Here is a 14337-nt window from a genome sequence, read left to right as displayed (position 1 = left end):
GTCAGTTGGACTTACTGGATCACAAGAGCCCTTGGTTCCAGGTAGGAAAGTGGGTCAGAAAGGGTGTACCAGGGTGAGGTGACACCTCAAGGAGTGTGCAAAAAGGGAAAGAAACAAAGCTGCACTGACACTGTATTGTATTCCAGATTACGCTATGGGGAAAAAAATCCAGACTTTAGTAGAAGCAGTGGTTTAGTGAAGAGCAAAAAAATCCCGTGTCCTTAGAAATGCTTCTGAGCCTGGTTCTACACACAGTGATATTATAATAGTTTTCTATTACACTTATCATGATACATATGGTATCTTCTATCAGAATCAACTATTCAGAAAAATTGTAAATGTACTGAATGTATTAAGCAGAAGCTTGAATTATAATTATCTATTATTCTAAATATTTTTTTCAAATGAAATATGCTTGAGCAAACTTTTTTTTTTTTTCCTGATAGCTCTGGGATTAAACCTGACCTCTCTGAGTAAAGTTAAATTACTATTGCCTTTTGTAACACCACTTATGAAGGGCAGGATATAGCTCACCTGTCTTCAGCCATTTAAAAATTAGATGTTTCTTCTAAACTAATACTTTGGGCTGTCTAAATCATCAATAGAAAAAGTTAGGTACCTCCAGAAGGTTGGTCATCTCACTTTACAATGTAAATGTAAGATAAGTGGGATGCACAACTGTAGAAATGGACACATGGGACACACCAATAGTTGTAAGCACATAGATGAGTGTTTTCATTAGGATTCTGTGACATTGGAAGAGGGAAATCCACCTTACATTTCCAAAACCCCTCCTTAATCCACCATTGTTTGATTCACTCAGATTATGATTTCAGAACATGTGCAGTCTCATGGATTTGTTAGTGGCACCAGACAGTGTCAGTGCAATAAAACCAACCTAAGTCATCAACCAAGACTTTTCTTTTGCTTATAAATCGGCTTCAGTTTGGAACTGACTTCACAGAATCGCAGAATGTTAGGGATTGGAAGGGACCTCGAAAGATCATCTAGTCCAATCCCCCTGCCAGAGCAGGAACACCCAGGTGAGGTTGCACACGAAGGCGTCCAGATGGGTTTTGAATGTCTCCAGAGAAGGAGATTCCACAACCTCCCTGGGCAGCCTGTTCCAGTGCTCCATCACCCTCACCATGAAGAAGTTTCTTCTCAAATTTAAATGGAACCTCCTGTGTTCCAGTTTATACCCATTGCCCATTGTCCTATCATTTGTTGTCACTAAGAAGAGCCTGGCTCCATCCTCATGACACCCACCCTTTACATATTTATAAACATTAATGAGGTCACCCCTCAGTCTCCTCCAAGCTAAAGACACGCAGCTCCCTCAGCCTCTCCTCAGAAGGGAGATGCTCCACTCCATCATTTTCGTTGCCCTGCGCTGGACTCTCTCCAGCAGTTCCCTGTCCTTCTTGAACTGAGGGGCCCAGAACTGGACACAATATTCCAGATGAGGTCTCACCAGGGCAGACTAGAGGGGAAGGAGAACCTCTCTCGACCTACTAACCACCCCCCTTCTAATACACCCCAGGATGCCATTGGCCTTCTTGGCCACAAGGGCCCAGTGCTGGCTCATGGTCACCCTGCTGTCCACCAGGACCCCCAGGTCTCTTTCCCCTACACTGCTCTCTAACAGGTCGTTCCCCAACTTATACTGGAACCTGGGGTTGTTCCTGCCCAGATGCAAGACTCTACACTTGCCCTTGTTATATTTCATTAAATTTTTCCCCGCCCAACTCTCCTGCCTGTCCAGGTCGCTGGATGGCAGCACAGCCCTCTGGTGTGTCAGCCACTCCTCCCAGCTTGGTGTCATCAGCAAACTTGCTGACAGTGTACTCTATTAACTCATCCAAGTAATTGATGAATATATTGAATAACACTGGTCCCAGAACTGACCCCTGAGGGACTCCACTAGATACAGGCCTCCAACTAGACTCTGTCCCATTGACCACAGCTCTCTGGCTTCTTTCCTTCAGCCAGTTCACAGTCTACCTCACTACCCGATCGTCCAGTCCACACTTCCTCAGTTTAGCAGCGAGGATGCTGTGGGAAACTGTCAAATGCTTTACTGAAATCAAGATAGACCACATACACCACCCTGCCATTTCACATTTCACATTTAACTAGATAAAGCATGCAAAACCCCCAGATTTTCTTTTCATCATCTCCAAGTGGTTCTACAATATAGCCAGAACAGAGCATCATTTCAAATATATATAGAGAGAAGGCATCAGCTTTATGCAGTTATTTATCAGAAGAATTGTACACTTTAATCCTTGTACTTAATAGCTGCTGAGCTCTGTTCTACTTTGTGCAATTTTTCATAGTACCAGGGTATTCCTACTCGCCATTTCTGCATTGATTTCATCCTTTATTTCCTCTTTTTACTGAGCTCTTGAATTGCCTGATTTTTTTCAAATTTCATTTTCCATTATCTGAGTTTTCTTTGCAAGCCCTAAAACATGCTTTTTGTCACTGAAACACATCTTACCTTCTGTACTTATCTTCTCCTTTCCAACAAGAGAAATGAATAAGAAGTAGATTCATCAGTCTCCAGACACTGTTTTGCATGCATCTACTAGTGTTAAAGGATACTAATTTCAGATTTTCACAAACTAGGGAGGTATATCGGGACAGATCAGTACCAGCTTTGTTTCTTATACTCTTTACCCTTGTCTTTAGTTTTGGTTTCGCTTGCAGGCATGTATGGCACTAAATAGACCTTTAAACTCGCTCTGTGTTCGTATTTTTTTGTCCTATTTATTTAATTTGTTTCGGCTTATTTCATGGATTTTAGTGAGTCCTATGGACCAACTCAACTTTATCTGATTCTTGAAGTCTTTCTGTGCCTTCCCCTGGGTTATTGTAAAGCACAAGGAAAGACCATCTCTCTCAACCAAAAGCCTCTCAAGCAAAACTCAGTGCTAGGCTTAATATGTTTGTTTTTTGTTTTTTTCTTCCAAAATGTGTAATTATTATATGGTGGTTTTAGTATGGGTATAATTGTATCCTTTCATCAAAACAGTGTTTATATACCTTCATATCAGATACAAAAGCAGATTCTTCCCATCTTAAAGGAAAATCTTATTTGTCTATGGTAGTAGATATAAGCTAATGTATAAGGTCAGATGTGTGACAAAAAAACACATTACTTTTAGTTGTGCTATTTTATAATTTGTCTTTAATTGTTGATTTATTTGAAACAACTTATAATGTCCTTCACAACAGTGAACTGCAACTGCAAAGAGATCCAACAACATAGCTAATATAAAAATGTAAGAAAACTTAATTTCTGGGTTCATGCCTAGTTTTTTGACAGATATATTTATCAAATAAAGGTTGAGAGGTAGGAAACAGCTTTAAAAAATAATGAGAACTAGAAACAAGATATTAATCTTATCCCAGTTTAGTTAGAGGAAGCTGGGTGTAAGCCAGCATTTGAAATTGGAGATGCAGAAATTAATGGCAGAGAGTGATAAGGGTTGTAAATCATATGCATTGACATGCCATCAGTCTTGTCATTCAGGAGAATTGTACCATGATTGACAGGGGAAAAAGTATTAATTTGTAAGGATTGAGATCTTGGAGTTAATAGAATTTGGTCATCTGACTCACCAAAGGTACAGAATTGAAATACTTAAATGATATGAGTGAAGCATAATCATATAGAAAATGGGTTTGAAGAAACCTAGGAACCCTGACTTTTCCACTGCTCTTCCATGGTAAACATTTATTATTCTCATGTGTGTCCTTGGCCCATTCATGAGACAGTCTTGCATGCTTCCTGGGCAGGATTGTTATCTTTATGCCTTTCACATGTTTTATACCCATTATGTGTTTTAGCCTGTTTTGTTGAAACATTTTAAGTTCTCTTTCTTTCTGATTTCCCTGGGTACAGTAAAAGGAAGCTCTTCTAGCTGTGTCTGCTCTTATCATGTACTTGAAAGTGGATTTGGGGCAGAGGCTGAGACACTCTAAAGGATTAGTTGACGTTGGGGTTTACAAGATCTTTTTCCTCTCTGCTCTTTATATTACTGTAATGGGAGCAGTGATCTGAAGGAAGTGATCCCTAGCAGGGAATTTGAAGCAGGCTCTAGTTTATTTTTTGCCATGGGTCTTCAAAGAAGTTGGACTATGACGTTATTCCACCGTCCTCTATTTCTTCTGCAGTCACATTCTAGTCAATGCTATGGTCTAAAGTTGGGAAAACTTTGATTCCTCTCTGCATATCTAAATCTTGTTATTTTTTTCTCCATATTATTCATTTAATGAAATGTCTTCTAAGTACAGGAACCAGCATAAAAGTAGCAGAATGTGAGCAGCTGCTGGAAGTAAGAGTTTGTAAGAGGAATTCAGTGCTTGGTCTGTAGTGTGCATGTTAGTTGCATATCTGTAGATATTCATAAAGGCAATGGCCAGTTTAGTTTTGTACTCATTATCATATGAAAGTTATAAATATGCTAAGATATTGCACAGCACTGCAGAGTTGTTGGGCATATAACAATTTTTGTGGTGTTTGCCCACTTCTTTATCTTTGCATCCTAGCTAATCATGTCCAGATTCCTGTTTGCCATTTACACCCTGTATATGCCACCTGCAAACTTGTTCTTGAAATGCAGTTTCGAAATTAACCTTTCAAACTTATATTTTGAAAACATCCTTTCTGCAGTGGACTAGAAAAATTAGGTGTGCATGTCTTTGTGCTACATGCTATAATCCATCATGCCATGCTGAACAGCAATATGTGTTGAGATAGGGACATTTAGACTTATGAATGCGTAAGGCTAAAATAAAATTCATATTGCTTTTCCTACCCTCAGATTTGCGGTTCCTCATCTTCCCACTGCTCATTGGTATAATGAATTTTTAACAACTATTTAATGTTTATACTGCTACTGTGCCATCAGCAAAATAGCTCAGCTGATTAAAGAGGAAACCAGGCAAGGAATCAGAAGCTCAAATCATTCCTCTGCCCCTAACATCTCATGTGCATTTTGACATCTTGTTTTTTTCTGTGCTTCTATTTCTTTATTTGAAAAGTAAAGCTATCACATACCACAGAGTATTGTAAGAATAATAGCATGAAATATATCGACAAATAAGATACGTACACAAAAGCCTTTCTCAGATCAGGTCCTCAATAGTCAGGAAAGAGAAAGGCCGAGGAAAAGTTAAGTAATAAGCAAGGTCAGCTTTGACTTTCTTTCTTTTTTTTTTTTTTCTTTCTGGACAAAATTCCAGAAGTTTTAGTTATTCAGAGGCTGCAGCAATGAAGACACGAGGAACACCAGAGCAACAGAGTCATTGCTTCTGTTGCTGTGGGTGTAGGACAGGACATGGTTTTTGTCATCAAGTTTGAAAATAGCAGCAGTTCCCACTATGAAGCTGATGAATCAGTGAATTGCATCTTTTAAAACTTCCCCAGCTTTGACACATCATGGGGTGACTTTATGTCCTACTGTTTTCACATCCTTGTTGATATCTTGAATTAGGCAAGCATCTGTTACTTCAGTGAAATCAGATATCTGGTTTAGTACAGTTGTTTTCAACACCAAAGTGTGCTCTGATTATTCTTCGTATTGAAAAAAAATAGTCATTCAAGTCTACTCCTTTTTTCTGTGTTACAAAGGAAAATTATTTGTTCCATTCTACTCTTTTTCTTACAGTTCAATTAGATTTACCTACCTGTAGCTTCTATCAAAGCTTCTACTTATCTGATTTCGTACCTTTTATATGAAAAATTATTAAATTCAGAAAAGAAATAGTCTGAAATATATACCCATTAAACAACTTTCTTTAGTTCTGACGACACATTCTTGGGGGTAGTAGTAATGGTAAGGACTTTTTTCTCCACAGAACATGGCATTTTCTGATCCTTGAAATATGCCCTTTTTAATGGTATTCTTTGGCAGGATGACTTCTTTTCCAGGTCCAGCATGACTTATTGCTTTTAACTCCTAGTTCATGCTTTAAACAAAGGAACAAAATGTTGTTGTGAGATTTGTGGGTATAAATTTGGAACAATTATAGAGAAATGAGTGGAGTTGCTTCAAATTTACTCTGTGTAACAGAAGAGTACTTTCTAGACATGCATAAAACTCATGTATCTTTGCAATGGTCAGGGAAGAAATGATGCACTCCTAATGCATTACTGTGATTGATGGTGTTGGTAGACATTGATGTCTTCTAATAAAGTGTTTTGCATTTTTTCTTGGTAATGTGTGGGGTAACTCACATCTTCAAGGGAATCAAAACATTGTATTTTCTTCAATATTAAGAGAGATACACCTTCTTCAAGCTTCTATATGGCCCAACACCTTTAAGTATAATAATTTTAAACAAGTTCTGAGATAGACACCACAATAAATACTACCTGGTCTTGTGTTTCGACTCTGGTGTCTCTTGCCAAATGGTAATAAGAATTATTTCCATAGGTTACATGTGATGTATACTCATAATCTCCCTATAGTTGAGATCAGAATTGGACCTTCAAACTCCATGCCAAGAGCCAATTAATGAAGCGAGTCCATTCTGCATGCTTCTTGCCTAATCGCAGCTTGTAACACCCTGTCATGGAAGATTATCGGAGTCTAAAATGTAAATCTTTTAATGGAACCATTTATTATGTATTTGGGGCTTTTCTATAAAACACTGTGAGAGTCACTGAGATAATATGTGAAATGATCCCCTAATATAGAAATGTGTGCCAGGCTATTTGATTCAGCAGTGATGCTGGCATTCAGTGGTGCTGTGTAACTGCTCCAGTCCAGCCAGTTCCTCCTAAAACATATTTTCAGATGTGCTATCTCAAGTTAATAGGGAATTACGTGGATCTGTGGAGAGTATTTTAAAAGCTAGAGATTCTGATTTTCTCAATATATAGTGTGACAGGGCCTCTAACTGTTATGGAGATGTTACATTTAGTCACTTTGTAGGTTGCAAGAAGAAAATTTTGAGAGAAGCTACACAAAGCTGTCAGAAGCAATGCTATTTGATGCATGCTACAGAGATCAAATGGAGACCTTTTCGTCTGGCCTCACAAGTTAGGAATATATTTGTTTTCTTTTGGGAGTTTTTGCCATTCACATAAGATACTCTAGAGACGTCTGTTTGAAAAGTTGGAAAGAGGGATTTACTGAAATGATTGATTACTCACTATATTTACTTATTTTGAATGCATGATTTGAACATGTTTTTCTGATGGTTATAGTTAATGTAGTTTCCTGTTAGGGAATACATACAAAGACCTTATTAGGAATTCACTCATACCACCCATGATTATATCCCTCACCCGAATTTTACTTACAAACTTCTGGGAGCTTCTCTCTCCTGCAGAACTTCAGAGATGTTCTTCAGAATAATCTGGATGTTTTTGTTACTGTCCACTGAGTTTAGTAGACCTTTGCCTGACAGGCTTCCTTCGAATGCTCTACTTTGTTAAAAGAACATAACATATAGTACTTTCTGTCATCTAAAAAGTAAATTCAGTGTATGCTGTTCTACCCTCTGGGCTGGCTCTGATGTGGTTTAAATCATTCTTGGATATCCTGGTGGCTTAGACCAGACTCACAATATAGTTACAGTGAGGTCTCAACATAAATTCAGATGTGAATGAAAAAATTAAATATCACCATCATCTGGTTAAAGCACAAGGCATATTTAATTAACATGAAATTGCCCATACTTAACCCAGTGTACTATTCAATGCAATGTTTAGCACAAATTACTTCCAACAGTGTTATACTTCTGATACTGCATCTCCTAAAAAGGGGAAGAGAAAGCAAACATTGGGTAGACATCAGTCACTTTGCTCAATCCACAGACTACAGTCATAGGTGTGAGAATCTGCACAGGATGGGAGAGGTGTCAATGTCCACAGCCAGCCTTTGCCCTTTAATCCTTTAATGGGGGAGTTATTATCTGCAGAACTGGAAATGAGAACTATTTGAGACCAAGTTTTATATGTAGCTATTTTTCAAGTGAATATTGTTAAGCATTTACTGATTAGTCAAAATATTTATCCTCAGAGCATGTTATTCTGACTGATGCCATTTGTAAGATTCACTTCTTTCTCTCATAGAACAGCAGCACAAGCTTCTCTTCATTTTTATTTTACAAAATGTAATAATAAGCTCAAACTGATGCAATCTAAAGGTTCAGGTTGAAAAAAGACATAACCTTTGACCCAGATCTAGCCATAAATAGTCTCCTTACAGGACTGGAGGTTGTGAAAAACTGATGCTGTAGACTATATTGAGAAAAAGAGGCATCACGCAAGTGTTCTGGGAGCTACTCCTATGCTTGCCCTATGAGTATGTTTTCTCAAACTTGACTAAAAACTATAAAAATATTTTTCAGCAATGGCATAGTGTCTAGAAGCCAACCCAATGAAAGCATCACACCTGGTACAGATTTAAGACTCAGCTCTAGTTCTGAATATGAAGCAAAGCTTTACAGGCATATCTGAAAGTCATATACCATGTTTGTGATTTACAGGACTTAAGGAGAGGCTACAAATTGTAGGAAACAAGAATCCAGTTGTTCTCAAAGGATAGAGGTGGATTATAGACAGGGAAGACTTTCTTGACCTTTTGGTTCTGTGTGCCTAGGTTTTCTTGGTGTAGAGTGATTTTTCACTTCAGGTGACAAAGGCTTGGAGGAAAGGCCACACTCGTGTCCAGCTACTGGCTAATGGGCAGTGTTGTGGAGGGGTACTAATTGATCTGCCTGGTAGAATAAATTTACTTGGGATCGGTTTCATCTGGGTCAAAGTCACAGTGAACATATGGCAGAAATGGCCTCAAGGATCCATGCAGATGCACAGGATTCAGGGCTCTGGAAATGTTGGACAGCCCACATCAAAACGCATACTGCTCTGTACTCTTTATTGTTACTAGGGTTGCTTATGCTTTGATTTCACCACTGAAATATCCTCTTTCTCCACTGAACATAGTGCAAGTATATTCAGTCTATCTTCTTTCCAGCATAGTCCTTATTCACTTTCACCATCTAATCCATTCACCAATCAGGTGAATGGCCCTCCTGAGATTATACGACCTTTTAGACAGTGTCTAGAAAAGGGGAAAAGTGCAATTGAGCAGGCATGAGATACTCTAGTGTGCATGCATGTGTGTGTTCATACTAGCCTGCTTGTGGCACTCAATTATTGTGCATGTGCATTTGTAGGTAAAAAGAGCATTCCATGTTTATTTATTATACCCTGGGTGGAGGCTCCTGCCCTGCTTCCCTGAGGACAGGGTTGTGCCAAGTATAAGGCAGTTGTGGGCCATTTGGATGTTACTTAGGTTGCCCATACACTGCTACTTTCAAAAGTCTGCTTTCTAATCTGAAGGAAGAAAATATTGAAGGGGAGAAAGAATCGGGAGCAGACACATGTCCTATACCATCAGAAAATATTTTCCTCCTATTCTATGCAGCATGACTGGATGCCTTGGCCCAGTGATTTCCACCAGTCCGAAAAGAAAGGTCTGTCATAAACTACTTTTCATCGTCTACAGACTCAGTTCAAACTACACTGGAACTGGTAAAATGACCTCTGTTGATTCTGAATGTCTTTAGATGCCATCCCAAAAACATAAGATAGGACTAATGGTGCATTGTGTTTAAGGCTTTAGGACAGGTTTCAAGAAAACCAGACATAGGTTCTTTATGGTACTGGACAAATACCTCAACTCTGCTGTCTGTACACTGAGGGTAAAACTGTTGTAACTCATGTCAGAATCCTTACAAGGATAAATCCATAAAGTCTCAGGATGCACTGACATATATCGCCAGGGGGACTATATTGATAGATAAAAGCCACTACACTGTCAACAAATGTCTTACCGGTACATATAAAAATTGATGAGCTTTTCTTACTCTGTTGGGTGTCCTGAAAACCAGGAGAATTGTGACCCATCTCTGTCAGTTACTTTAACTGTGAGCTGTATTTTCTAAGTGCGAAAGTTCTAGCCTGGAGGGCTCATACCTGCATTAAATAAAGAGCAGTATTTTCTTCACCAGTTGGAATAAGTAGAAGCCTTCTTTGTCCAGCAAGTTGTGAGCTACTACATTTATTATTGGAAGGAAGCAGACCAGGAAATAGTTATGGTTTGTAAACTACAGATTATTATTTGTGAAGAGTTCCAGACATGTTCCATGAACAGTTCTTCATGAAGTCTGAAATTGAAGTAGCTTCTTTCATCTTTTGAAGTCCAACAAAATATTTTGTATTGTTCCAGATAATGGCTTGGAATATGTGCCACAAAACAATATAATTTTCAATGTGGGTTGTGACTTTTTTTTCTTTCTTTTCTATTTGAAACAAAACTGTCAGCCAAGAAATAAACTCTCTAATCAGTCAGGGAAGATATCGTGTTGCATTGCAATGTCTAGCAAAGAAGCTGACAAAATATTTTATAAAAATGAAGTGATGTGGCAGGTTTGGTATGTTCAATGGGGGCTTTATTAAAATCTTTCGCATTAGAGCAAACTGCCAATGAAAGGTCAGCAAAACCATTTGTATTTACTAAGCCGTTTAAGAAATGTCCATAATAGATGCAGGAAATATTGTGAAAAAATGGTACTCTTTTTCTGTTTGGGTGACTTTAACAACCATTGAATAACATACTCCCAAATGTGGGAAGTGCTTTTCCTTTCACCTCTAAGAGGATCGGGGCCAGCCATAAGATCTGTTTGGGGGCAGGCAATAGACTGGATGGCCTCTTGAAATCCTGTTCAGTATCATTTCCTATGGCTGTATCACTGGAATTGGTCTAGACAAAGCTGAGTGATCGGGCTACTTGCAGGTCTGAGCATATATTAATAGCAGACCAGCATAACCAAGCTAAACTACCTTGCAGTGCATGCAGTTATTGCTGCCTGATTAATTTACCACAGCTGAGCAGTCCTGGGTTGATACACTGGATCCAGGTTGTGGTCCTTCAGTACTTGCTTGCTGGGTCTGAGGAGAGTTATGTGTTTATCTTCAGAGTCAGTCACATACTTAGACTCTCTGCTTGACCACTTCTTTGCAAAGGACACTGAAACTTCCTACCTTTGGTTACTCTCTGTAATAAAGATGTACCTTTGCCTAGACAATGCAAATGTTGAAATTATGCTGGTGGTAAAAGCAGAGCAAGATAACTTTGCAAAACAGTTTCTTAAACAAACACATCTTTTGCTCACAGGGAGAGACTACCCAAAGTACGTGCTCTGCATCTTCCGTGCCTGGTGGTCTGTGAGTTACTGCATTTCCTCTTGCAGCTAACCTAAGTGCAAAATCTCAGACAAAATCTATGTCTTCACTGCTGTCACATTTCTGAGTTCCCTTCTGTCTTGGATAACTGTTCAGGATTATAAGATACCATTGTTCAGCTCAGATTTCCTCCCATGCTTGGTCCATCATGCTTGCAAAGCTGTTTAAAGATGTTCTTATCCTCCTTCCTATCCAAACCATTTATTCTTTGCTTGCATCTACTCTACATCTATTAATGACGCTTGACTGATGTCCAATGTTTGATCTTCAACAACATTGTCTGAATTATGAGTTTAAGGTAGAAGCTGGAAGACAATTTTCAGGAAAAAAACGGAGCTTGTGGTTTGGTACAGATAAGTAGGCTAGGATTCACCCTGCCAAATTTAGACATCTATAGTGTAGTTATTTACATCTGAGTGTGGTGTTTGCAATCCCTTTGTAGTCAGTGGAGAAAAACAGGCACTTCGTAGACAGAAACCATCTTATTTAAAGGCAGATATCTGAAGTAGGTGAGGGGAACTGCATCATCCTCTCCATTTGCTGTGGTTGGATCTCAGTCACTGACCCACAAGGAGTTGGGTGGGATGAATTGCTATTAAGACATACACCAAACTGACACATCTGCTTTACTACATTGCTGTACAAAATCCCCAGAAGTCTGAGCAGAATCTGCTCCATCGAGGTGATTCAGTCTGGCTCAGTAGAAACAACATTTAGAAAATGCCTCCAGGAAACCCAGTTCCCCACTGCTGATGTCCCCTGAGAGCTGCAGAGTTTGTGCTTGGCTCAGTGGGAGGCTTCTCCTCACCACATCTATGGTGCCACAGAGCTGGGAGTCCCTGCGCCTGTTTGCAGGGGAAGGGAAACTCAGTCCTGTACAGAATACCCACCATCTCTTTACTATGAATGCTTCTGCCATACAGGAAACCATAAATATAAGGACCTAGTCTCATTACCTGGCTTTTTCCCCAAAACCCCTCTGTGGTTCTCTTCACAGTCCTCCTAACATTTGCTATAGATGACTGTTTCTACTGAATACTCATTGATTATACGAGAGCCAGGTGAAGCTGTGCCATGGATGAGGTGGCAATACTGTGGTCAATCAGGAGTATTTGTTCTGCACAGAGCAGTGCTGGTACTTATCCCAGCATCCTGCCAGGAAATCTATCCCTGGGTTATACTGTATATTATGCTAAGTCTGTCTCGTCCATGGAGAGAAGAAATACCTTGTTTACTTACAGTATATATCTGTAGGCATATGATTTGGGCTGTAGCCTATTTTACATGTGGGAAAAATAAACCACAGCACAATCGTTATGGGAATGGCCAAATTTGAACTATTATTAGAAATATCAGACAACAATCTGTACTCATCATGTCCCAAATCTCCTCAAATGGTCAGGGTGAAATTTGCTTTTAGTCAGTACTGCTCTCTCTCCCCGTTGCAGATACAGTCACAAACACACACAAATCTATTTGTGACAGTGAGAAGACACTTCTGTGTCCCTTCTACAAACACTGTGACTTGTATAAAATTTCATTTTTTGTCTCTGAAACAGCTCTAATCGAAACCCCCATGGCTTGTCTATTCCTCAAACATTAGTCTGTTTTTCTCCAGGAGGAGTCTGTAATGCATTATCAGTTTCAGCAGTGGTCAGAGACCAGATAAGACAAGCAAAAATGTATGAAAATATTATCTAGCAGTCCTATTATGAACAGCACTGAGAAAAAGAAACACTGTGACACAGACTCAATGCCCTGCAGCTTCAAAACGGTGTTGTCAATAGCTGAACCAGAGATCAACCCACTGGTAATAACCCCTTGGGTTTCCTCTGTGCAGCTCATGCCCTTCCAAAAGCTTTTCACAGAGTCATTCTCCATGGTTCTGCAGGGCAAAGATTATCCGGAGCTTGTTGGACACTGTTGGCTTCATGGCCATGGGGACTATATGGCAGCAGCCAGTTTGCTGTGTGGGAGGAAACTTTCATTATTAAATGCTGAAAGAAAAAAAAAAAAAGTATGAAGAAGACAGAGCTTTGTTCCTCAGGGTAAAACATCCTTCTTTCAAGCTGTTCAACAGATAGAAGTCAGCCAGTCACCTTGTATACGGTCATTAAGAGCAGCTACCCGCTTCATGCTCAGCTGGGAGACCGTAATAAGCTTTGTCTGTCAGATCTTGTCACCCCACCTGTTAGCTAAAATAGTCTGCTGCGCGGAGGCCTCTTTCCTTGTGCTGGCAAAAGCATTTAACTTGCTGCTGCCAGCTCGGTGGGGTGCACCGTACCTGCCCGCGCTCTGCCCTCCCACCAGCCCTGGCGTGCTGTGCCGCCCAGCGCATCCGTCCCGCGTCCGACGACGGACGAACCCCCACCCGAACAAGTTAGCGGCTGCTGGAGTATGACCAAGGTCTCACGTCTTTTCTCACTTGTCTTGTGAACTCATTTCACACATCTGATTCCCTTTCGCCGGCTCTTTTTACAGTTTGGCTCTTTTTCAGCCTCTGTGTGGTTAGTCACCTTTTTTTCCATCACCTATTTGAATTTGTTGTACTTATAAAGGCACGTTGTGGTTTTTTTTTGGTTTTATGTTATCATACCCTACCCCTAGCCTCCTACAAAACAGATTTATTTATTTAATTTTATTTTTTTAATCTTCACTCTTTTCTTTCCAATTTTAGATATCAATCCCTGTTTAATTATTGTTTTGCCATTGCCATCTGGAGAGCTGTTCCTTTCCCTCCCCCCTAACTTTTTTGCATTTCCATCCTGTTTCAAATTTTAAGTGCACTGTGACTTCAAACTATGTATTAATCACCACGTTTCTTGGTTTATATCATTTGAAGAGGCAAAAATAATTTTAAAAATCAGTGTTTCAACTCAAGAACTCCTGACTTTGCTGGGGAGTGTGTATGAGGGGTGTGATCAAATATAAAGAAGTTAATGTTACTGTGCGGGATTCATAAGTGAGCAAGACTAATATTTCGTATGTGGCCTGAGTTGTCCAAGCAAAGGCTGATTTCCTTTATATCTCAATTAGATTCACTACTGTTCTTCTCTAGCAAGCCAGTC

Source organism: Caloenas nicobarica, chromosome 1, assembly GCF_036013445.1.
Source record: "Caloenas nicobarica isolate bCalNic1 chromosome 1, bCalNic1.hap1, whole genome shotgun sequence".
NCBI classification, from domain to species: domain Eukaryota; kingdom Metazoa; phylum Chordata; class Aves; order Columbiformes; family Columbidae; genus Caloenas; species Caloenas nicobarica.
This window is presented reverse-complemented; position numbering follows the sequence as displayed.